The sequence below is a fragment of the Protopterus annectens genome, chromosome 17.part0, assembly GCF_019279795.1.
Source record: "Protopterus annectens isolate FY-2018-M chromosome 17.part0, PAN1.0, whole genome shotgun sequence".
Lineage (NCBI taxonomy): Eukaryota > Metazoa > Chordata > Ceratodontiformes > Protopteridae > Protopterus > Protopterus annectens.
In genome coordinates, this window is record NC_056751.1 from 289,735,875 (window position 1) to 289,761,429 (window position 25,555).

The 25,555-nt window shown below is 38.8% G+C and overlaps 1 non-coding gene across 1 annotated transcript; it reads left to right on the top strand.

Annotated features, from left to right (window-relative positions):
- The first annotated feature begins 12,317 nt into the window (after window positions 1-12,317).
- TRNAD-GUC lies at window positions 12,318-12,390 on the top strand. The gene has a single exon. It is a non-coding gene; the product is annotated as a tRNA-Asp (tRNA).
- Window positions 12,391-25,555: the final 13,165 nt, after the last annotated feature.

Here is a 25,555-nt window from a genome sequence, read left to right on the forward strand (position 1 = left end):
CTGCTAAACCTGGTGGACTTCTTTGAGAACATAACCAGAGCCATAGATGAGGGCAAAGCCATGCACACAGCCTATCTTGACTTGGCCAAGGCCTTCAACACTATCCCACATTTGTGAATCCTTGAAATTAACCCAGTTGTGTATCAACCCTTATGTTGTTATTTGGGTTGCAAACTGGCTTACAGATCAACAACATTCAGTCAAAGTGGAAGACTTTACCTCCACCAGCAGACCTGTCACCAGGGGGGTCCCACAAGGGTCAGTGCTGGGCCCCCTCTTGTATCTCATATACTTCTCAGAAATCCAGGCCAAAACAGAGGGGCTGTGGCTAACCAAGTTTACAGATGACTGCAAATTAGTTGCTATCACTGAATCCCCTAGTGATGTCAGAGTACTTCAAAAGGGACTTACATAGACCAATGACTGGTACCAGCTGATTATAAAATAAGCAATAATCCCCTAAGTATCAATTCAGTAGTGACAGACATGGGAACACAAGCTGACTGTGACCACTTCTTTGACCACCATGTGTCTACTGTAGTGAGGAAGGCATTTTAAGTTGCTCACCTGATTAGCAAAAGCATCACCTCAAGAGTAAAAGAGGTTATAACTCCCCTGTACTTGTCCCTCATCAGGTCTATTATTCAATATAATGCTCCCTTTGGTATGTACTTTACCAGACACCTGCAGCAACTTGAGAGACCTCAGAGATTTCTAACTAAGAAAATTCATGGTGTCTAGCACATGTCTTATATGGACAGACTGAAGTTTCTAACTAAGAAAATTCATGGTGTCTAGCACATGTCTTATATGGAAAGACTGAAGTTGCTGTCACTGTGCTCAGTAGCGTATAGCCTACTTAGAAACTATTTATGTCTGATTTACAGGGCTATCTCTGACACAAATCTAATAGAAATGCTGCACATCCGTAAGTCAAATGGGACTACAGTCACCCATTCCAGAGACCTCAATCTAGCCTTCAACATAAAAAGGACCTGCTTGAGAGACAGATACATCTCTCAGAGGTTGCCACTCCTCTGGAACAGGCTTCTAATCCATATCAAGCAGAGCACCTCCATGACCCTGTTTAACTACAACATGGATGACTGGATAGGAAACCATAAATTTCTGCTGGGGATTGCCCCGGCTGCTCTCCTGGACATGGGTAGTCCTTGCTAGAAAAACCTTGGGCATAGATGATATCTCTCATTCAGTGTTATATTGGGATTTAACAGCTAGGCTTGTAAAGACCCTCAGGTCAATAGCCTAGTAACATCCTGTGAACCTACAAACAGGAAAGTGCGCTCCCTGGAAGGTCTCCTCACCTTGGAAGATGCTGACATCTGTGAGTCACCGAGACTTGGTTCAAGGCCACAGACAGCACCCCGGCCATGCAAGGCTATAATGCCTTCCACATGTTCAGATCACAAAATAAGCATTAAAGAACCAAAGGTGGAGGTGTATCCATCTTCATTAAATCCAAATACACCTCGAGAACGGTTAAACAGTATGACTCTCTTGAGCTACTCCAGGTCCAAATAACTATAGGTAAAACACCCTTCCACACCATTGCTAGCTGCATGTCCCTCACTATGAACCATGAGAAGCACACCCTACCACACCATTGCTAGCTACATGTCCCCCACTATGAACCATGAGAAGCATACCCTTCCACACCATTGCTAGCTACATGTCCCCCACTATGAATCATGAGAAGCACACCCTACCACACCATTGCTAGCTACAGGTCCCCCACTATGAACCAGGAGAAGCACACTGCCTACAAGTACTTCCGTGAGTCACTCACTATAGAACCAAACAACTTGGTCATGGAAGATTTCAACTATTCTTCTACTGAGTGGGCGACATACACAAGCAGAGGCTCTATCACCCTGAGGTTCCTAGACTTTGTTAAAACAAATGCTTTGGAACAGTTAGTCTGCACCCTTAAGGGGCTCAAATGTTCTGTACTTAATCCATGACACTGGGTACATATCCTTGTAGGAGCTGTAAAGCATGTCACGTGATGGCCAGTAGTAATATATTTATATGTCCTATATCAGGACATAAATTCAAATTTAACTTTTATGCAGATTGCAGGACAAGGAATCTGGTTTATTTGGCACAGTGTAAACTATGTACTTCCTTCAATATAGGCAAGACCAACAGGATGTTAAAACAGCATTTCTTGCAGCATTTATGTGATATAAGAAACAGAAATATTTTAAATGCACTAGCTAAATATGACTTTCATAACCATGACCATTCTTTTGTTTTCACTGTCCTGCAACTTGTGTCAGATGGTATAAGATCTGTGGACCTAAGTAATAGAACAGAAGTGGCAGAGATGAAATGGATTGCCACACTACAGGCAGATAAACCACCAGGGATCAATGCAAATATGCCTTTAAAACAAGCCCTAAGAAAAAGGGTGTTATGCTACTGAGTTAATTGTACTTCTTCATTCATTGGTTCTTGTAAGTTTTTACATCACATATTACAATATTATCTTTTATTTTGAATGTGGATCTGATGAAGCACTGACTCTGTGAAAGCACTTATCCTTTCATTTAATTTCATTTGTCATCCATTAAAGTTTATGCCAGTAGCCGTGGTGGTCGCTTTGATATGTTTTTTTACAAGGGAAGGTATAATCTACTTCCAAACTCCAGTTTCCACAGATGGCATTGATGGCTATACTAAGGTATACAATGATACCCTGTATAAACATCTACACAAATGTATAGACACAGCCATGCCAGATAGGATTAAAGCAAGATCCTCAATTAAAAAGCAAACCATCCTGGTGGACATCTAACATTAATAAATTATACAATAAGCGAAAGAAGCTTTTATCTAAAAATAAAAAATTGAGATCCCAGAACTGGAAGAGCATCATCCTCAGCTTAAGCAAGCAAATAAGGCAACTCATAAAATTTTCAAAGAGCAACTATGAGAAAAAATTAGCAACCATAGCCAAGGATAACCATAAGGTTTTCTTCAGCTATGTCTGCAACGTACAAGGTAGGACTCAGGTGTGTGCAGAATTAATTGTGGATGGCATGACAGACACTGACCATGTGGAAATTGCTAACCTGGTAACAGACAGATTTGGCAAAAATGTCACCCTCCACCCCACACCCTCAAGCATATCATAAACCATGTTTTCATCATCTCTTCCTCCCTGCATCTCCAAAGAGCAAGTCATCAATGCTGTCTCCAAGGCTAAGAACACAGCCTCCATGGGACCAGATGGAATTTCCAGGTTGCATTCTTAATGTTCTAAAACAAGAGCTAGCTACTGCATTAGGCACTCTATTCAACCATAGCCTGAGCACTGGCTTTGTCCCCACTGAATGGAAAACAAGGGCGGCTTGGCAACAGACCTGGGAAACTATAGCCTAATCTGTAAGGCAATGGAATAAATCATCATGGATCTCATAAATAAGGATATAGATGATTTCCAAATGTTGGATGTGTCCCAGTTCAGTTTTCCCAAGGGCAAAGCCATGCACACAGCCTATCTTGACTTGATCAAGGCCTTCGACACTATCCCATATTTGGGCATCCTTGAAACTAACCCAGTTGAATATCAACCCCTATGTTGTCAGGTGGGTTGCAAACTGACTAACAGATCAACAACACTCAGTCAAAGTGGAAGACGTTACCTCTACCTGCAGACCTATGACGGGGGGGGGTCCCACAAGGGTCAGTGCTGGGCCCCCTCTTGTGTCTCATATACTTCTCAGAAGTCCAGGCCAAAACGGAGGGGCTGTGGCTAACCAAATTTGCAGATGACTGCAAATTAGTTGTTATCATTGAATCCCCTAGTGATGTCAGCATACTTCAAAAGGGACTTACATAGACCAATAACTGGTTCTATTGCAATGGTCTGAAACTAAATGCGAAAAAAATACATCATCATTCACTTCGATAAAAACAGTGTCCAAGCTGAATAAAAAATAAGCAATAATACCATAAGTATCAATTCAAACTTGGTCATGGGAGATTTCAACTATTCTTCTACTGAGTGGGCTGTATACACAAGCACAAGCTCTATCACCCTGAGGTTCCTGGACTTTGTTAAAGCAAATGCTTTGGAACAGTTAGTCTGCACCTACATAAGGGGCTCAAATGTTCTGGACTTAGTATTCACCAATATGGGGGATCACTGCACCACCCCCTGTGTTTTGCCCTCTCTAGTAAGGTCAGACCATAAATCTGTCTCATTCAAAGTAACAATCAGACCTGACACCTCCACAGGAGCAATAAAAATAAACCAAAACAAGGCACAGCCTTCTAAGCAATGGTTTGAAAAGTTTCAAACACCCTGCTAACACAACCAACAATAACTCCTATGCAGAGGAGTACACAAACACCCTGTATAACCACTTAAACAACTGTACTGACTTTGCTGTACCTGACAGGATCAAAACCAAGTTCTCCCGTAAAAACAAGCCACCCTGATGGACCTTGAGTATAAAGAGGTTATATAACAAAAGGAAGAAACTGATACGTAAGAAGAAGAGGAAAATTAGCAGAGAAAGAATACCTTCCATAGCTTGAACAAGCAGATCAGATATCTGGTAAAGTCCTCTAAAGCTAGTTATGAGGCTAAATAACCTTCCCTAGCTAAAGACTATCATATGGCATTCTTTAGCTACATCCGAAATCTAAAAAGGAAAACCCAGCAATGTGCTGAACTCATAGTAGATGGTACCACTCACACTGACCCTAAGGAAATCGTCAACCTGTTATTTGACAGATTTGGCACAAACCTCACCCTCCTGTCCCCACCAGCCACACTTCAAAGCATACCTGACACCTGTCGTCTGCCCAGTATCACTGATGAGCGGGTCATATCTGTGGTCTCCAAGGCCAAAAACATGGTCTCTATGGGACCAGATAACATCCGAGGCTGCTTACCAAACAACCTAAAACATTGCCTATCAGATCCACTTGACATTCTCTTTAACCATAGCTTGAGCACTGGCTTTGTTCCAGTAGAGTGGAAAACAGCAACAGTAATACCCTTGCACAAAGGGGGCTCATCAACTGACCCTGGGAACTGTAGACCCATAAATCTAACCAGCCTTATACCAGACACCTGCAGCAGCTTGAGAGACCATAGAGGTTCCTGACCAAGAGAATTCAGGTACTCCAAAACATGACCTACATGGAAAGACTGAAAGCCCTGTCACTGTACTCTGTGTCCTACAGGCTGCTGAAAGGCGAGCTGTGCCTGGCTTACAGAGCAGTCTCTGACCCTGCCGTAATGGAAGTCCTGCATTTCCACAAATCCAATGTAACAAGAGTTACTCACTCCAGAGATCTCGGCCTAGCCTGTGGCTTAAACAAAACATACTGTAGAGACACATATGTCTCCCAGAGACTGCCACTACTCTGGAATAAACTCCCAATTCACGTTCAGAAGAGCTCCTCAATTACTCTGTTTAAGTGCAACCTGGACAACTGGATGGGAGATCATAAATTCACTCTTTTTTAATTTCACCAAATCTTTTGGGTTTCTAATACCATGATGGGAATGGACCCCATTCCTAAGTCAAAGGGTGATTAAAGTTCATGAAATTAGTATTATTTCAATCTTTGATGTCAGCCAGAAGTGCTCTTCACAACACCCACAATGTGCCCAGTAATGACTCATTCTGCAATTTGTATGGAGTTACATGTATTGCTAACATACAGTATGTAAATACGATTGTAGATTCTTTTTTATAAGACCTGTTGCTCCTACTGCCATGGGAACTGCCAGGGTATCTTTCTTCCACATTGCTCTCATTTCCGCCTGCAAATCCTGATATTTTATGACTTTGTGTCTCTCTGTATGCAAGGCACTGTAGTCATTGTGTGTTGCGATTTCAATGATAAATGTTACTTTTGTCTTCTTTTCATGGCCCACTATATCTGGTTTTCTAGCATCTATCTTTTGAACTGGTGGTAATGGGTGATCCCATGTGATGTAGATGTCATCATTTTCTATGATGCTTCGTGGTTCATTGTTTTCGGTGTTTTTCAGTCACTTCAGTATTATAATGCTTGTATAATACCTAGTGCAACAACCTTGCCACATTATTATGCCTTTCAGTATATATACAGTTCTTCTGACATTAGTATGTCACAACCAGCAAGAAGGTATGCAACTGTTTCTAATTCTGTTTTACAAAACCTACATTTGTCTGTTTCTCCCACATCTTCAATGGACTTTGTAAACCAATGTGTATGTAACCCATTATCTTGGGCCACCAATGTTAACCTTTGATCTTTTGGTTTGAATTTGCCTCTCCTTAACCATTCCTGGGTTCGATCCTGATTAACATGGGGTTCTTCCATGAGTTTTTTTTATACTTGCAACTATATTTATGCATTTTACATATTTCTTGCCTTCTACCTGATCCTTCACCTTATATTCTTTCTTTTGTTTTTTGGCACATTCAGTTGCTGCCTGATTTTTATCTACTTCTGGTTTGATTTCCATTCCCGCTTGATGCCGATATGCTTCTGCTAGACTAACTAGGGAGGTAATCTTAGATTTATTCTCCTCATGTTTCAAAGCTTTCACTACATTTGGGTCTTATGAGGTCAGCAGATTTGCATGCAGTCCCACGGCTGTAAATATATTCATGTAATCAATTTCAAGGTGGCCCATACATCCTTTGGATCAGAGAATATATAATCTTGGGTCTATATCATACACTTAAACTGTGAAAACACTGAATACCACAACATCGAATTCCAAACCTCGAAATGTAATTACTCCGAAAACTGACTACATCGAAAAACAGAACTCCTAATAGCAACAGTTGGCCAGAATTTACACTCGTACAACAACATAACAGCACACAATAACTTCACAGTATTACTAATGTGGGGGGCTGTGCCCCCCACACCCCCCTACTTAAATATATCAACTCCGAGATTGCACCACAGTGGAGACAAACATCAGGGTACAGAAGGGCCAACTATCACCATTCGTAGTTCAGATCTTCGCAATTTTGCGTTTTCAAACTTCTTACAGTTCGATGTTTTGGTATTCAACATCTGCAGCATTCAATTTTATGATATAAGCCCTATAATCTTGGTATGCACTGATTTTTATAAATCATTTGATGAGCATGAAGCATCCTTCTTATTTTCCTATGGAATCTATCCAGCAACATTCAGGGCCAGTCAATCACTCCAAAAGTGTACGTTAGGACAGGAAGAGCAAATTGGTTTATAGCTTGAATTTTGTTCCTAGATGTCAATGCTGCTTTCAGGATTAATTTAAGTCTTCTAAAATATTCCTAAGTTTTATTTGCATTTGTTCATGATTTATTGTTGATCCTTCATCAATTCCCAAATATTTATACACTCCCTGTTGCTCAAGTTCTTTTATATCACATTCCTGTCCCAAACTGATGTTTTCTTGGTGCTGCAGCTTTCCTGCTTTAAAGGTTGCTTTTGCACATTTATCCAGACAAAATGACATTCTTATATCATCTGAAAAAGTTTAGTCTACTTGCAGTTGTGCTTTAAGTTCCTCATCTGATGAGCTACACAATTTTAAATCATCGAGAAAGAGAAGATGAGAAGTCTTTACACTTTGTTGTTTTCTAGGAGCCAAATTATAGCCATGGCCTAATCTGTTAACTAGACAGCTTAATGAGTTAAGGGCAAGGCAGAATAGCAGTGGTAACAGGGAGTCACCCAGAAATATCCCCCTTTTAAGGTTTATCCCAGGAATAATAATTTGTCCTTTATCGTGGCTTAATTGCAAAGAGGTCTGCCACTGTGTCATGGTCCCTGTAGTGTAATTAATCAGTGTAGGGTGTAGCTTGTACATTTTTAAGCACTCTTTTATACATGAATGTGGGGTACTGTCAAATGTTGTAGTCAATCCATGCCTTACTTAGATTCTTCCCCTTTTTACAGTTTTTCATTATGACTTTATGCAGCAACAGATGATCCTTTGTTCCATATGACTTTCTTTTATTGCCCTTTTGTTCTATTGCCATGACTGAGTTTTCTCCTAAATGACTATAAACTCTGTTGGCATCAGTTCTGGTATATAGTTTATATATCATCGGAAGGAAAGTTATTGGTCTGTAGTTTTTAGGGGGGTTTCTATCACGTAGTCAAACTTTTACCTCATATGGTCGAGATCATAAGTTCGAATTTGTAAAAGTTCGAGCGTTTGAATGGAAATCTCCATAAGCAGAGGTTTCCATTTTCTTTAATGGGGTGCGATCACAGAGTTGGTATATTAAAGTAGTGGGGGGTTGGGGGATGCAGGGGGGCTTTGCCCCCTGCTTAAAATAGTTTATTTTGTTTTCTGTTTTTTTCAGTCTATAGTCAAAGTTTTGTAACATCGAACATAATGGTTTGAACATTACGTGTTCGAAGTTATAAGATTTCAACTATGTGATATAGACCCTTTTTAGGGTAGCTTGCAAGTTCATTCTTAAGAAGGAGCATTGTTTTTCCTATTGTTAGCCAGGTTGATGTCTGTTTGGGGTGCGCATATAAATAGTTCTTACTCATGGCTAAATCTTCGTGCAAAGATGTTAATACTTTTAACCAGAAGTTAGGTACTGCATCTGGGCCTGGGGTTTTCCAATTAGAGGCTTTTCTTAATTTTGTTTCAATCTCTCTGGCTGTTACTTCATCCTATTTCATATCCTGTACCTTTAAACTTCTTATTCTTTCTTTTACTTCTTCTATCCATTTAGCTTCTTTGTTATGTTCCACAGGGTTTTCATAAATACTTCTTCAAAATGTATCTATTTCTTCTTTTTTGGTGGTCTTTCAATTCATTTTACTTTGTTTCCCAATTCTCTATAAAACTGTTTTGGGTCATCAATAAATTGCTTATTTTGTACTTTTCCCTTATACTTATCTGTGTATCTTCTAAGTTTTTTTTTTTTGCCTGCGCTGATATTTTTAGTATATTGTTTATGACAGTGTATAATAATTCCTGATCCATTATAATACTGTGCATTGCTTTTATCATGTCTATCTTTCTGAATATTTTTGTTGATCTGTTCCCTCTTCTATACTCCTGTAACAGTGACACTTGTTGTCTTAATTGCTTTATAGTTTTCTCTATTCAATACTTCCATGATGGTATTAGATTTCTCACCTTCCTTTCCCTTACTACCCTGTATTCTTGCAGTAGAATTTTATCTGTTTACTTCTGTTATATTGCATGGTTCTATGGACAGTCCTAATTACTGTGTTCATTTGTTTATCAAACTTCTGACCTTCTGGGTTTTATTGACCTTCTGCAGTCTAGTTCTTTCATTGATCTTAATATGTCTATCTATCTCTACTAAATCAAGCAACTCTTCTCTTAACTCATTTTCTTCTAAACTGAGGGCACATTTTGTGTTTTCCATTTCCTGCGGGTATTCTACAAAAAGTTCTAAGCCATCTTCCTGTGACACATTCTCTTCAATTTCATCCTGTGCCATCCATTGCTCTGTCATATGGGAACACACTGGTCTATCACTCTCAACATTGACTGCATCAGAGTATCCACAATTTCCTGTTCCTTCCCTTGCTGTCCAGCTTCAAATGAACATTTATACTGGTTTCCTGTGGAAGGCTCCAGAATATCTTCATATGGCAATTGACCAGTTGCTTCCCATTCCACTGATTTCTCCTTAATTTGGATGTCCATTGCTCTATCCTGTTGTGGTACTTTCTGAGTTAGATTTTCTACACTAAATCCTTCACTTTGCAGGTACTCCATGACCTCAGTTTCTATTTCTTTAACTTCTCCATTACTAATCTTCTCTTCTCCTTTTTCTTTTTGTCTTCTTATCTTTTGTATTGTAATGTTTTCCATGTCCAGCTTCCTTTGCCTGTATTTCTCTTCAAATATTTTTGGTGCTGCTCTTTTTATACTGATTAGTTTTGCTTTCTCCTTTGCATAAATATTACATCATATTAAATCTCTTTTTCTTTCCCATGTCCATATTTCTTCTTCAGATGTCTCCTGATCTTCCTGCTTCTCCTAACTTTGGGGACTCGTTCCAACATGCTGTGATGTAACCTGTGTTAGACCTTCTACAACAAATCCTTCACTTTGCAGGCACTCCATAACTTCAGCTTCTATTTTTTAACTTCTGCCTTACAAATCTTCTTTTCTATATTGCCTCTTTGTGATATTAATTTTTATTGTGAAATTTTCCATATCTGGGTACCTTTGCCTGTATTTCTCTTTGAATATCTTTGGGGCTGCCTTTTTTGTATTGATTAATATGGCTTTTGACTTTGCATATATATTGCACCATATCAAATCTCTCTTTCTTTCCCATGTCCATATTTCTTTTTCATACTTTTCAAAAATCTCTCGGTTTTGTTGTTTATATTTTTGAACTTCCTCAGATGCTTATTTTTCCAAACAGATCAAAGTTTCTTGGTCCATAGAATGTTTTCACAAATCTGTTATATTGAAAGCTTCTGACAGTTTTTCTTGTGGAAGTATTTTTCTTTCCTCTAATTTCTCTCTTAATCTTTTTGTATGTCTTGTGTCTGGAAATTCTGGACTTTTTGCATAATAGTAACAATACATAATTTCTTTCTTATCCTCAGTAGTTTACTCTATTGTCTTTATGGATCTTCTTTGGCCTATCAGTTTTTGTGATTTTTGTGGACTGCTATTTCCTTCTACAATAGGGGGGGGGATGTCCTCCCCCTGGGCCTGGAGTGGCACCAATGTTCTTCATGGACAGGGCCAAATGGTGCTGATCATAGATTCGCTCGGCAAGCAATCAAACCATCTAACAATGGTCAATTAGGAACCATCTAACAATGGTCAATTAGGGAACACGGGTATTACATGGCTAGGCTTGTAAAGGCCCTAGGGCAATTAGCCTGGTAACCTCCTATGAATCTATGAACCTATAAGAGGCTGTAGAGAAATTGCCACGATATTATTGTCTTTTTCCAGTGTCACTTTACAGTAGGCCTGGCTCCTATAGCTGTAAATGCATCCTGCTGTGAGGAATGTATTATGATCATTACTGTTTGTTTTATATTTTTCAGCAGCTGAGAAAACTGAAGTAAACTAAGTAGTCTACCAGAGGAAGGAGGCCAGGCTCTCCAGATGGCAGGGTAAGTGTGCTGCATTGCTGGTTTTACTGTATTACTGTAATAAAACTATGCACTACAACACTGAGTTGTTGCATTTGTTTGGTTTACTTTTTAATAAGTTGCTCTTTGGATTTGTAGATGTTTGTTTGTTCCTCTAGTGACTGCACTACTGTACTAAAGTGTACCACTTGTACTTGTTTCAAATCCATTATTCTATCACCACTGGAATGTACTTTATGATTTATTTTTCTTCATCTCACTCCCTGTTTTAATAAACTGTGCCACATATTACTGACCATTTGTCTTTCTGTCTTTTCTTCTCATTTATACTTATTTATTTTACTTACTAATTTATTTATTTAGCATTTTATTGCTCTGCTTTTCTCTCTTTCTTTTCCTTTCCATTCCTTTTCTGCAGGATCAGCCTTGGTGCAGACATCAGCTGTGAGGCAGCAGCCATTCTACCCTTCACAGGCCACAGAGCTGCCTGCTAGGTTTGCAGCAGTCCACAGACCTGCCTTTCTACTTCTCCAGTGAGTGGCATGGGTTGCTTATTGGAGAATGGCACAAAGGGGCCATCCTGGGTCACCCATTGCAAGTTTCAGTTTTTGTTGAGTGCCAAGGTGAGCCTGTAGTTTGATGCCCACATTAGCAGCCTGAAGCTCTTCGTTATGTGTCTGGTAGAGTCACAGAGCTGGTCGGACTAGATGACCCAAGATATCAGCTATGAAGATGATTGACTTCTGGGCAGGTTCCTACTCAGGACTAGCTTGACAGGTCTTCCTCACCCAAGCCAGTACCTATCACTGTGATCCCATCCTTGCTGTCATTTCTCGTCACTTGTGTGTATTCCAGTCCTCCCATCACCGCTTGTCCATCCTCTGTCAATATGACATTTTTCATTGTTGTTCCGTTTTGTGTTACTACCTGCCTGTCAGTCTTTGTCTTAGTTATTTATCTGTCTATTCCTGCTGCCACACCTATGCCCCCTCTTTCTACCACACCTTCCCATGCTACATTCCAATCCATCTTTCTTTAGGAAAAAAGAACAACTGTCTCATAAAAATAAATAAATAAATAAAAATAAAAAATTGTCCCCACCCCCACACTGCATCTCCCTTCCCATTTTCTTTTGTGTTCCTCAACTTGCTCTTCTCCCTTTCTGACTGTCCTTCCAATTAATTTTCTATTTATATAATAAGATCACCACATGACCAGCTTCCTTTCTTAGTATAGTGGTGAGTATTTCTGCCTGTCATGCAGAAGACCAGGGTTCGATTCCCTGATGGGGAGCATGTGGAGTTTATTTTGGATGGCGCAATGGTGCAGCAGTAGTGTTGTTACCTCACAGCAAGAGGTTCTCTGTTTTGATTCTCAGCTGGCGTGTCTTCTGTGTGGAGTCTACATGTCCTCCCTGTGTTCTTGTAGGTTTCCTCCCGGTGCTCCGGTTTCCTCCCACTATACAAAGGCATACATCTGGAGCATTTCTCCCCGGTTCTCCACTGAAAATTGGCTTCATTCCAAGTCAGACTTTCCCAGTTAAAAAATGTTAAATAAAGAAAAATCAATTAGCACTTTGCAGTGGCACCCTTGTATGTAGTCCCAGCCATTGCCATGTAGTAGCTGTGGGACACATTGATGTGTGTGAACACCCATAGCATTAGACATTCAACCTGCATGCTGACCTTCCTGGGTCACATGATCACTCATAGCTTGGTCAGTTCAGTCATGCAGTGACTGCCATTCCCTCATTTGAGGGGTTTCATTATGCACCACTGTCTCATGCATGGGTGTCTTTTGTCTGCACTTGGGTATAGCTAATTTCCATCAGGCCTCATCACACTAACCTCACAATCCTACGTACTGCAGAACAGTTGCATTATGCTTTGGTTTTGAGAAGCCCCACCCCTATGTGCCTTGTTTTGATAGCTAAAATTGATTTGTATAACTGCTGTATTATAACTCTGCAGTCTATAAATATGAAGTATTATTTAAATGTTCTGTTTTATTGTATGATCTGTAGCATCAATGGGGAAATTTAAAAATTATATCTCACATGACAAACTTGGCATGGCATAACATATTATATTCAATACTGTTGTCTATGTATAGTGCCTGTAGTTTAAGGGAGGGATAAGAAGAATCAGGTAATGTATCTCTATAATGTATGTTATGTATCAAGCTATTTTGCATGCTAGGTGTCACATGGTTCTTCCTACTTGACAGTGTTGCCTGTTCCGTGGTTTTCTCACCCAACTGGGCTGCTTTTAAAAGTTGGTTGCAGGAAATTTTGAGCAGTTGTGGGTTACGTTTTTTTTTTTTTTTTTGGGGGGGGGGCCTGGCTTCACTGGCAGTAAAAACTGTACAGAAAAATAGGTGTAATGGCAAGGTATTCCAGTGTGAGAATGTCCATATTGTAGTAGTGAATATGCCCCCATGAATTTAGTGTGGCTGACTTGGATGCCTGGGGAGACTATTTGTATCTTTTTTTTTGTAAAGGCAGGAAGGCGAAAGTCAGGTGGCTCATATCATGCTTAGTTAACCAATTTAATTCTGTCTGTAAATGGGAGCTGTTAGTACATTCAATATCATGAAAGTAGCAGCATGGTGTTTTTAAAGTCATTAATTGTGTGTTGAATACACAGTGATAATGTTTTTAAAGACTAAGAAATTGTTATGGGGTAAGTAGAGAGTTTAGATGAGTATGAATTTTCTGATGGATTGTGAATAAATATAGGTTTAGTGTATATAAATAAGACAATGATTTGGGTTATTTATTTTTATCTGTTTGTTCATTGGGTAATTTGCTTGTGTCTTGTTTAATATTAAAATGGTGAGTGTTTACGGACTTTTATATGTTTAAGGAATGGTCTGTTTATACAAATATTTCATTACAATGAACTGGAACTACTGTATTGGTGCACTGTTCAGGGTAAGTTTCAAAACAGTGTATGTCCTAGGTTAGGCTCTGGCTTCCCTCTCCTGTCACCCAAATTTGGCTACAAAATGGATAATAATGGTTGCTTGTGTGGTTCAAATGGTTGCTTTGTGCAAGCAGAGAGGCAGACTTGACTTAAGTGAGTTCTCTTCCCGTGACTGGAGAGACCCCAGTGGTTGTTTATAGTAGTGGGGTGGGTGTCACAGCCCCCCCATAATGTCTTGAACAAGCTTAACAAAATCCTTCAAGAGATGGGGAGTTGGTCACAAAGACAATGTTTGCAATCCTCTATTACGTACGGGTATTAAGTTTGATCATTACTGGCACCCCAACCCAAGAAAAGTGCATTTAGTTTGTGCTGCAGTTATTTGATGAACTGAAATTTTTCAGCTGTTAAGATTACAGGATCTACAGACATCATTATTTATTTTAAACATGAGACAGGAATTACAAAACAAAATTAAGTGCACTCATTGACAGGAGCATTGTAAACCATTCTACTGGGTTGTAAACCAGGTGAGTGATTTGCAACCATTCGGTGATTATTTACCACAGATCTTGCATATTGATATTTGTTTACAGGTAAGGGGTACATTTGTTTCAGAGTATTCCACAACATGGTAACTGTACACTTAAAACTGATAACCTTTAACTACAAGATGCACTTTCATGTATCTCCACTAAATAAATATATACATTTGAGTTTCAGACTTCATATCCTTCAGAAAATGCATGCTAATACAAATACTGTTATTCTAGCAACTTGCAAAGTTTATAAGAGCAATACTTAAATTTTGTCCCTATTTTTTGGGGCCTTTGTCACATATTTTTGGGGGGTTGCACTAATATAGGGGGTCACATTATTAGTTAAATAAAAAACTGATCCACCCAAGTAATTTCATGGCTGTCTGGGTAAGCACTATATGTTGATTCCATTTTAAGCACTGATAAAAATTTGTTAAATTGATTCCTGATTTATGGCATTTTATTTTTATTTACTCTTGGGGATATGAAGAAATACATTGGGCTGTTTTGGGCTATATTTTGAGGTACATGGGCGGGATTTTTTAAAAAATATCTGGTAACCCTGCTGCTTGAGCAGTTGCTGCCATATTTGTAAAGGGGTTAGACAAATCCAGCACTTACTCCTCTGTTTTTGTATTTTACAATCAGTCTGCAGGGTTGGATTACCCAAACACAACTAATTAAATTCTTATATGTTCAGAACATGAAGTAATGAATGCCAGATGGCAAGTAAAAATTTGTGAAACAGCTAAAATATTATTGGAATGAAGTAGAATGATAAAAAATAAGACATTTCTTTACTAAGCATTACACTGCAAGTCAACAACAACAACAAAAAAAGAAAAATAATATATTGAGAAATTCATTGCAATATACAACAAACGAAATGTTTTAAAGAAACAAGAAGTATGGACTGTGTTACTTAAACTATGGAAAAATAAAAGAAAGTGGAACAATCAGCACTTTAAAAGAAAAGTAGCATAAACTAGCACATAAGCTAATGTGTAGTAGCAGTGAACTATGTTTGTGTGTGAATAACGCAGGGTTTAATTATGGGGTGATTTTGTTTGTTTACCTAGGCTTCACGTTTATGACCAGACCCCACAGGCCATGGTTAAACCCTACATGGTTTATTGCTAAAGTCATCTCTTCGTAATGAATTTCGCCTCCTCATTAAATCCCATTGTTCTCCTACTTCTTCAGATATCTTGAATTCCTTACCTCACCAATTTTCGAACAATGCCTAAAATGTCAGCTCACCAATTCCCTCCCATTTTCAGAGGTTCTTTTGCCTCCTATTTTTTTCTCGGCATTATGTTCTCTCTCCTATGACTTGTTCTCCTTTGTTCACTATCCACATCCATTTGCTTCTCATTCCGTCACATTTTAATCAACTAGCTCTCCTTTGACTATCTCCGTGTATGGCTTTCTTGTCTCATACCTTGCTTCCCTCCCATACAAAGCTCATCTGCTTGCCTCAAGATCCTTTAACAGGCTATACAGTGGTCAAAGGTCACTTATTATGTATGACCACAGCAAAATTGTGCATTCAAACAAAACTAATGCAAATCCAGTAGATGCAGATTATTTAGAAGTTTGAGCAAAGGTAATAAAACTACAATACAAAACAGTAATTATATTCACTGCTGTTATCTGTCTTGATATCCAGCATGTCCCACAAACCTTAATGCATTTTTGCCAATAGTCTCCTGTTCCTTAATCTTGCTTCTCTTCCAGTTCTGGACAAACCCATTGCATACGGTTGACCCTTCTTTCTGCAATCTGTTTTTCGGGGCAATTGGAATGTGCCTCACTATATATAAAACCTATGGATGCTCTAATCACTAAGAATTGTCTTCTTATTTTTCCATTACTTTGCTCCATTTACCTAACTCCTGTTCTGAACCTTTTATACATTGGTTTATATCTCTCCACACTATCTCATCATCATCATCAACAACCCCCTTTTTCCCTTGTTCTGCATGGTGTCAGGGTATTGTGTCAGCTGTCATCATCTATCTTGATTCAGTGTCACTTTCCTACCTGCTTCTACTCTTTCCTGTTTCATGGAAAAACTTTCAAACCCAGATATTTTCCCTACTTTCACCACTGGAAGCAAACGCCCCCACCTCTTTAACCTTGCTTTCTGGTGTGACTAATACATTTTTAGATTTTTAGGTGGTATTCTAGCCCTGATACCAAAGTAAACTCTTCAGCCATCTTTATAATTACTTACAACTGACATCAAGGCACATATAGTCATCAGTAAATAAACAAAACCATCACCCTCCCCCCTTCCCAACGCACACATCTTTCATCGGTTCATTTTACCAGTATCTCTAATAACCAACATAAATAACAGTAGAAACAGTGAGCAGTCCTGCTTGGCTTCCCTTCCTTGTCAGAGGCGTTTGGTTATAAGTACCTATACCACAACACTCAACTCCACCAACCCAGACATTCTCATGATACCTTTTATGAACCTCCACACTAAATTTTGAACTTCGCTTCATTTAATGGACACATTCCACAGAATCAAATGTGTTTTTACTATCAGTTAAATTCATTCCCAGACTACTTCTTCTGTACTTGCCTCACTAAGTGTATACATGCTTTCCAGTGATCAGTGTGTGACTCCTTTTCAGACATCCCATCTGTGAGTTTTGTATCACATGTGGCAGGATCACCTCAACACTAGCTACCACCACCAGTCTGGTGAAGACTTTTTCATTTGTGTTAATGACAGAGACCATGTTAGAGTCGACAGGATCTCTTTTATTTTTCTTGCCCTTTTAGCAAAACCATTACAGCCACCAACATCACATAGACTGTGGCAGACCATTCCCTTTTATTCCTTTCTGAAAAATTGTAATCATCTCTCAGACCCATCCCATCATACTAACTTAATTATAGTAATTAATCAGGAGGTCACCCAGTCTTTCTTCCTTATCCCCTTTAGAATACTTAATTACATTTGCTGTTTCCCTCACCTTTATGTCTTTGTTTAATTTCACTATCTGCACCCCATCCAATTCCAATCCAACCTATCATGGGTCTCCTCCTTCATTGTAGCCGCTGCATCACATGTTTTTATTTTCTGATACAGGCCCTGGTAATAATGTTTAATATGTTACATAATTTCTCTGCCATCCACACTCTTACTCTCTTCTCCATTGTCTTTCAGGTTCCATGTAATAATTTCAAACTCTTTTCTCATTTTGTTTATCAAAATGTACTCCTCGTATGCAGTTCTGCCTCCATTTTCCTGTAAACTTGTTCATCAGTCTTAAACTTCACAGCCTTTATCTTTCTAATTCTAGACTTCTTGTATTTTATTCCAGTATTTTTTTCTTTTTTGATCCAATTAATTTTCCTTCTTCTGCCTCTCCCTTCTTGTTTCTCACATTTTGTTCTGCAGGTTTGTCCACTCCACAAGCCTGCTTTTCCATACCATGACTATCTCACCCATACTGCCACTTCTCCCATTCTTCATAGAAACAACTAATCCCATATCTGTTATCCATTTCATTGCTTCTATTCTTCTTTATCACAGAATTTACCTTCACCCCTCCCCCATATCAGTCTGCCCCTACTCAGTGCACATGATCAGACATGCATCTGTTTCCTTTTTAACTGCTGAAGTATACACCATTTCCACAGCCATATTTCCATCAGCCAAACACCTGTCCAGTCTGCTGCCTTACTTTCTATCATCCCTCAAAAATAATCCATTTCCCCTTACTCACAGTCATCCCTTACTATATTGCCTTCTGGGTACATACATGACTGTGTGTTCTCAAATATGTAACTTTTCCACTTCAAAGAGTTTGTTAATATTTCTTCCCAGTATTATCCGAAATCTGACTTCATTAATTCTGCTCAGATGTCCAAATAATTCTTTAATGTGGTGCCCTTGATAAGTGTAAGCAGGGGCTTGAGAGATGAAACATTTACATGAAGGGGCCTTGGAGAGGAACCATTTACAGGTTCTGGCCATTAGAAAAAGAGGAGCCAAGCCAGGGATGAATTTCCTTTTTCCCATCTAATTGTTCAAGTTACACTTGAATTGGGTTAGGGAGAAACTCTGCTTCACATAGATGGGGAGCCAATTCCAGAGAATAGATAGTCTCTGGGATACATACCTGTCTGTCCAGCATGTCCTATTTATATCTTACGCAAGGTTTAAGTGCTTAGAATGTGTAATTCTGGTGATGTTTGTTTTGTGGATATTCAGGAGGTCTGTCAGGGTGGGGTCTGACAATGCCTTGCATGCCATACATAGATTTCCCCTCAACAGCCTGTTGGAGTCAGAATACAAGGATAGGGTCTTGAGGCAACCTGCATAGGACATGTTATTCAAGCCTAGTATTCTTTCAGTGAGGGACTTCTGTGGCATCCCAAATATTGGATGTGTTAGGTACATACCAAAGAGGGCATTTGACTCAATGATAAGTCTGATCAATGTTAAATACAGTGGAACAATGACCTCCTTGAACCTAGATGCCATACCTTTGTTTGTAAGCTGGACAACATAGAAATATTTCCTCACTACTGTAGACACACGAAAGTCAAAGGCTATATTGCTATGTGTGTCTCCAAGTCCTTGACTACTGGGTCAACTCTTAGGGCTGTGTTGTCCATATGATAGTTACCAGGGGTGGATGACTTCCCAAAATATACTATTATACATTTCTTGGCATTTAGTTTTAGTCCATGGCTCTGACACCAGTTAATTGTCTGGGTTAACCACTCTTGTTGAACATTTGCATTGGTGGTGGATTCTATGACTGTTCCTAATTTGCAATCATCTACAAATATAGTTAGTCAGAGATGATTCACACTGGCCTTGACTTCAGAGAAGTAAATGCCAAAAAGGAGCAGTACAAGGACCAATCCCTTGAGGGACTCTGCTTGTGACAGGCCTCTCTGTAGAGGTGCAGTCTCCAATTCCAACTTTCTGAGTCCTGCCTGTGGGCCAGCTGGCTATCTACCAGGTGACATAGGATTTATACCTAACCTCTTGAATTTGTCAACAATACCAGAGTTGGGTATTGTGTCAAATGCCTTAGCCTAGTCAAGGTAGGCAGTGTGAGCTGTTTCAACCTCATCAATTGCTTTGGTGACCTTCTTGAAGAAGTCCACCAGGTTGAGTAAGCATGACTTGCCCTTGAGGAAATCAAATTGGGTTGGATCCAGTGTCTGTTGGTTCCCTATGTCATTTTGATCATTTCCATAATCATGTTTTTCATGGCTTTGCATATGCGACTAGTGAGACTTATGGGTCTGTAGTTTCCAGAGTCTGTAGATGGACCACCTTTGAGCAGAAGAATGACTGTTGCAGTTCTTCTTTCGTGAGGCACAAAGCCTGTTTGGAGGTTACAGTGAAATAGCAATTCCAGAGGGCATGATAGGTCATGTTTCATGTTATTTAGAAGTCATCCTGGAATACTGTCTGGGCCCATTGATGCAGTGCTTTTGGCCTTTGAGAGAGTATTAAGGACCTGTTTCCTAGTGACAGCAGGGGGAGTTATATTTGATGGAATTTCCTGAGAGAAGGTTGAGGGGGAGAGAGGGGCAAAGTTGGAGATGAATTTGTTGGCCAGTAGGTTTTGTTATATCTTCTGGTTCAGTATAGGTGGCTCCATTAACAATAAGCTCTGTACACAATTGTGTATTCCCTTTGAAATTGAAGATATAGCTAAGGAATGGCTTGTGGTTGTCCTTGGCCTAGGAGGCCAAATTTACCTCAGTTTTAACTTTGGTAGACTTTATTTGTCCTCTGAGTTGTTTGTTTAATTTGATGAGAGTGTGTTTATCCTACTAGGTGCTACTCCCTCTTGTAAACCTTTCTTTTCACTCTTACTGGTACTTGCCTGTCACAAATCACTCCTAACACTCTTCTCCACCCAGCCTGTACTCTCTTCTTCACCTTTCTTCCACACTCACCATTACTCTGAACTGTTGATCCCAAGTACTTAAACTCATCCACCTTCACCAACTCTACTCCCTGCATCCTCACCATCCCTCTATTCTCCCTCTCATTCACACACATATATTCTGTCTTAGTCCTGCTGCCCTATATATATATATATGTATATATATATATATATATATATATATATATATATATATATATATATATATATATGTGTGTGTGTGTGTGTGTGCGTGTGCGTGTGTGTGTGTGTGTATTTGGGTATGCAGCAATGGTGATGCAGCGGTTAGCATTGCTGCCTCACAGCAAGAGGTTCTCCGGTTCGATCCTTAGCTGGGGTGCCTTCTGTGAGGAGTCTGCATGTCCTCCCTGTGGTCCTGTGGGTTTCCTCAGGGTACTCCAGTTTCCTCCCACATCCCAAAGACATGCTGTAGGTAGATTGGACACTCTAAATTGGCCCTAGGTGTGAGTGTGTGTATGTGTTTGCCTTCTGTGGAAGGTTGGGTGCCGGGCTGGCAACTCAACACCGTAAAATTCCACTGCCAATCATGAGTGGACAGGTGATTCGCTGTGGCAACCCCTAACCGGGAAAAGCTGAAAGAAGAAGATTGGTACTCACTCTGTTTATCAAGTGTATATGCTGGAAGTAATCCATTTACTAATTTGCTTCACTTATTAATTTGCTACTTTTTCTGGGGGGGGTGTAATTGATGGGGAGATATGATTGGTGTTGTTGTTAAGAAGGCAAATGACAACAATAATTTTCATAAGTACTTAAGCACTTTCAAGGTTTTGTACATGTATCTGATGAAGTTCCTACTAATCTTATAAGTTTGGGAAGAAAGCACTTATATTTTAAAGAATTTTAATAAAGCGGTATATATTTTACATTTCCTGTCTGCTAGTGACTGGCTTTTTGTGGATCTTCGTGGTTTTACTATTTTTTGGATATGAAAATGTGTTAGGCAAATGGCATTTTGCAAATATACTTAAAAATGTTAAACTTCAGTAATGCTACAAGGAAATGTACACCAGACCTAAAACAGCCATAACTTTGGTAATTTGTAATGTTTTGAGGCACCACTTTCATATTGCTCATATTAGGGTTGTGTATCATGAATCCTGAAGAGTCATTATGTCATTCCTTATACAGCTTACTGTCTGATCTGGTGTTTTTGAGGAAAATGTTTAATATAGTGGCATATTATATTAAGTGTGGACTCATAGATGCTGCATTTAAAATATCTTCAGTTCAAAGAGGTCGATATAAGAAAATTGTAAAATAAGTGGCTACTTTGGTTGCATGGCTTGCTTAATAGATACATTAGCAATAGGGGTAAGTCCAGTGAGATTTTCCAAAAGCTTATTATAGCACACCACACTGTGGCATACTCTTAATTGTCCAGATTTTCACAGAATGACCAGAGTTTTGCCTCTTATTTTTGGTCTGTTCCTCATAAAATTTGTGGTTTTCTGGCAAACCAAAGAGGATTGAAGTCATTAAATAGTACTAAATAAATAGTCATTTGAGTTTCAGACTTCATATCCTTCAGAAATATATAATAATGGAAAATCTGATATACGGATACTTATGCAAACACTTCCAAGCAAAAATTTAAAATCTTCTGAACATTGTTGCATACTTTTTATCATAGCTATATATATATATATATATATATATATATATATATATATATATATATATGTGTGTATATTGTGAGGGTGCAGTGGTTAGCAATGTCACCTCACAGCAAGAGGTTCTCTGGTTCAATTCTTGGCTGGAGCGCCTTCTGTCCACCCCATGGTTGAGTGACGTTTAAAGACATGCAGGTAGGTGCATGCGTGAATGGGTATGCCTTCTTTGAAGGTTGGGCATCGGGCTGGCACCACGGAACTGTAAAAAATCCACTGACAATCATTTGCAGACTGGAGTTCCGCTCTGGCAACCCCTAACTGGGAAATGCTGAAAGACATTAGTTATCATCCCCATCTTTTCTAACCTCCTCTGAGTGATTCTTATAGTTATTGTGCAATATGTTATATGCCTTACTGATTATCCCTTTTTTAACTGTAGCGTCTGTTCTAGATTCAGCTAAAAACTCTACTAGAGCAGATCTTTCACTTAGAACTTCCCTATCCTTTTCTCTTTGCATATATATACTCTGATATCAATTCCTGATAGGGAAGGCAGTCTCTAGCCTGCAGTCCAAATGTCTATTTGGCATCATCCCACTCTATTACCTTTCCCCATCTAGTTATTGCTTCCAATATTTTGGTTCCTTTGGCAGTTTTCTTCAGCAAATTCCATCCCCCTCTTTTCTATTTTTTATATCCATACTTGCAATCATCCCTATTGGAAAAGTCTCCTTTCTCTATACTTGAGTTGGCTTATTTCATAGGATACTTTCTGCTACTTTATGAATATAATATTCTGCATTGTTGCTATTATTCTCTCTTCTACTCTCTCCTTATTTCTTGAACTTCCCCATGCTTCATCAACATAATCACTTCCACTTTGAATTAAAACCTTCTGCTTGTATTATGTATTTAGGCCTTAACTGTGTAGCTCTAAAATATCCCTTCAAATCAGGTGATCCTAAGCCACCTTAATCTTTTTGAAGGATCACATTATCCCACATAACTTTTGCCCTCTTCTCCTCCCAGATAAATTCCTTAAACTCTTTATTAATTATTGTCACAACTTTCCTCTGGTTGAATAAAAATGTTTTCACTGCTTATATCTTACTGTCTATATTCATAAGCAAGAGCTTCCATTTTCTAAGTTTTTGTATTATCTTTTGTTTAGTCTTTTCCTACATACCCTTAACTGCCATAACAGAAGATATTTTAATCCATACTCCTAGATATTTCATTGGTATTGTATCTCCATAAATATGGGTATGGCTGAATCAATGTATGTGTGAGTACATAATTTATGGCTATAACCTTTGCTTCATCTTCATTAATTTTATATCCCAAAAGATGTGAAATTGTCTAAAAATGTTCCACGACACTGAAATGCCATTTTATGGATTTAGCAGGTACAAAATAATATCATATGCAAATAAAAACAACTTTTATTGATTATCATACAAATTATATCATTGCATTTTTGAGTCCCTTATTTGGGCGGCCACAGTGGTGCAGTGGTTAGCATTGCTGCCTCACAACAAGAGGTTCTCCGGTTCGATCCTCGGCTGGGGTGCCTTCTGTGTGGAGTCTGCATGTCCTCCCTGTGGTCGCGTGGGTTTCCTCGGGTGCTTTCCTCCCACATCCCAAAGACATGCTGCAGGTGGATTGGACACTCTAAATTGGCCCTAGGTGTGCGTGGTGTGCCTTCTGTGGAAGGTTAACTCCACTGCCATTCAATGTGCGGACAAGGTGATCCAGAAGAAGAAGAAGAAGAAGAATTTTTGAGTCCCTTATTTCTTGGCCAATAGCTCTAAATCTAAAGCAAATAACAGAGGGGAAACAAGCCACCCCCTACCTAATTCCTCTGTTCAAACACAACTTATCAGAGAGGAACCCTCCCACTTTAATTTTTGCCTCTGCTCCTTCATATACTCACCTAATTAACCTTAATATTCCATTGCACTATTCATAACATCCCAACTTACTCTGTCCATTGCTTTCTGTGCATCAAGACACATCAATAACAGAGGTATTTTCTTACCTTCTGCTTCCCTCTGGATCATCATCATATTAATGTTGTCAAATGTTTGCTTCCCCTCCACAGAACCACACTGATCCATAGCTATCAATTTTTGCAACACATTTACCATTCTTTTAGCTAGTATGGAAATTGCGTTTTAAATTGAAATGGGTCTATATGACCATGAGGCTGATGGATCGTAACTGTCTTTATGTATCACAGCCACCACAACTTTTTTTTCAAGAATTGCTGCTTCCCATCCTTTCACTGTTAAGTAAAATCTTCCAGATCATTATCACTTTCTACCCTCCAAACTTCCTAAATTCCACAGGAATACCATCTATTCCTGGAGACAATCCTGCAGACTGATTATACATCAACATTTTTATATCATCTCCTCCTATCTTAACTGTTAGTTATTGAGCCTTACCACTTCTAAACTTGGCATAATTTAGTCTTATATAAATATTTTGATTTGCACTCTTTCTTGGTTCAAACATTTCTCTGTCTTATACATATTTTCATAACATTTCTGAAATATATCTAATACCTCTACAGCATCTCTCATTATTTTCATTGTTATAGGCTCCCTAAGCTTGGTGACAACCCTTTCTTCTTTCTGTTGCTTAAGTTGTGCTAAAATGTTTTTTTTTTTTGTTTGTTTGCTCTGAACTATCAAAAATAGTTGCTTAACAGCAATCCTTCTAAACTCATGCATAATCCAAATATTTCCTTTTTTCTTTTTAGCATTCTGCAGTTGCACGTCTTCTTGTTTTGAGAGATTGCAATTATTCTGCAATATTTTAACCTTTGTCAGCCCCTCTAAGTAATTCCTATTACTTCTTAACCATATATTTTTGTCTTTTATTTCTACCCTATTTTTAAACTCTGGTTTCATTTTATCCCACTCACTAGCTATCACTTCTGAAGAAGTTTCTATCTTTCCTAATAACATTCAAATAATTCCCATAACCCGCTCCTTAATTCTTCTGTTTTAACAGATAAGTGGGACAGTACCACTGTTTCATTTTAACTGCATTTTTATCTTAGTTTTTATCAGTGCATAATTTGAAATAGTTTTTATCAGTGCATGATCTGAAATAGTTATTGGATGTGTGTTGAAGCTTTCAACTAAATAAGCATCTTTCTGTGAGATCTAATTTCTATTCAATCTAGCGCAGTTATTGTATCTTGGGGAAGAATATGTAAATTATGCTTGTTTCTACTACTGAATTCCTTTCTTCCATGCTAAATACATTCATACATTTCTTCAGAACTTTACCATCTTTCATTATATTTCCCTTCTTTGTCCCTCTGATACAGCCTCACTATTGCAAATCAAGTTTGAGTCCCCATCTATAAGTAATATTCCCTGCTGAAAGTTGATTATTTCTTCCCAAATTTTATT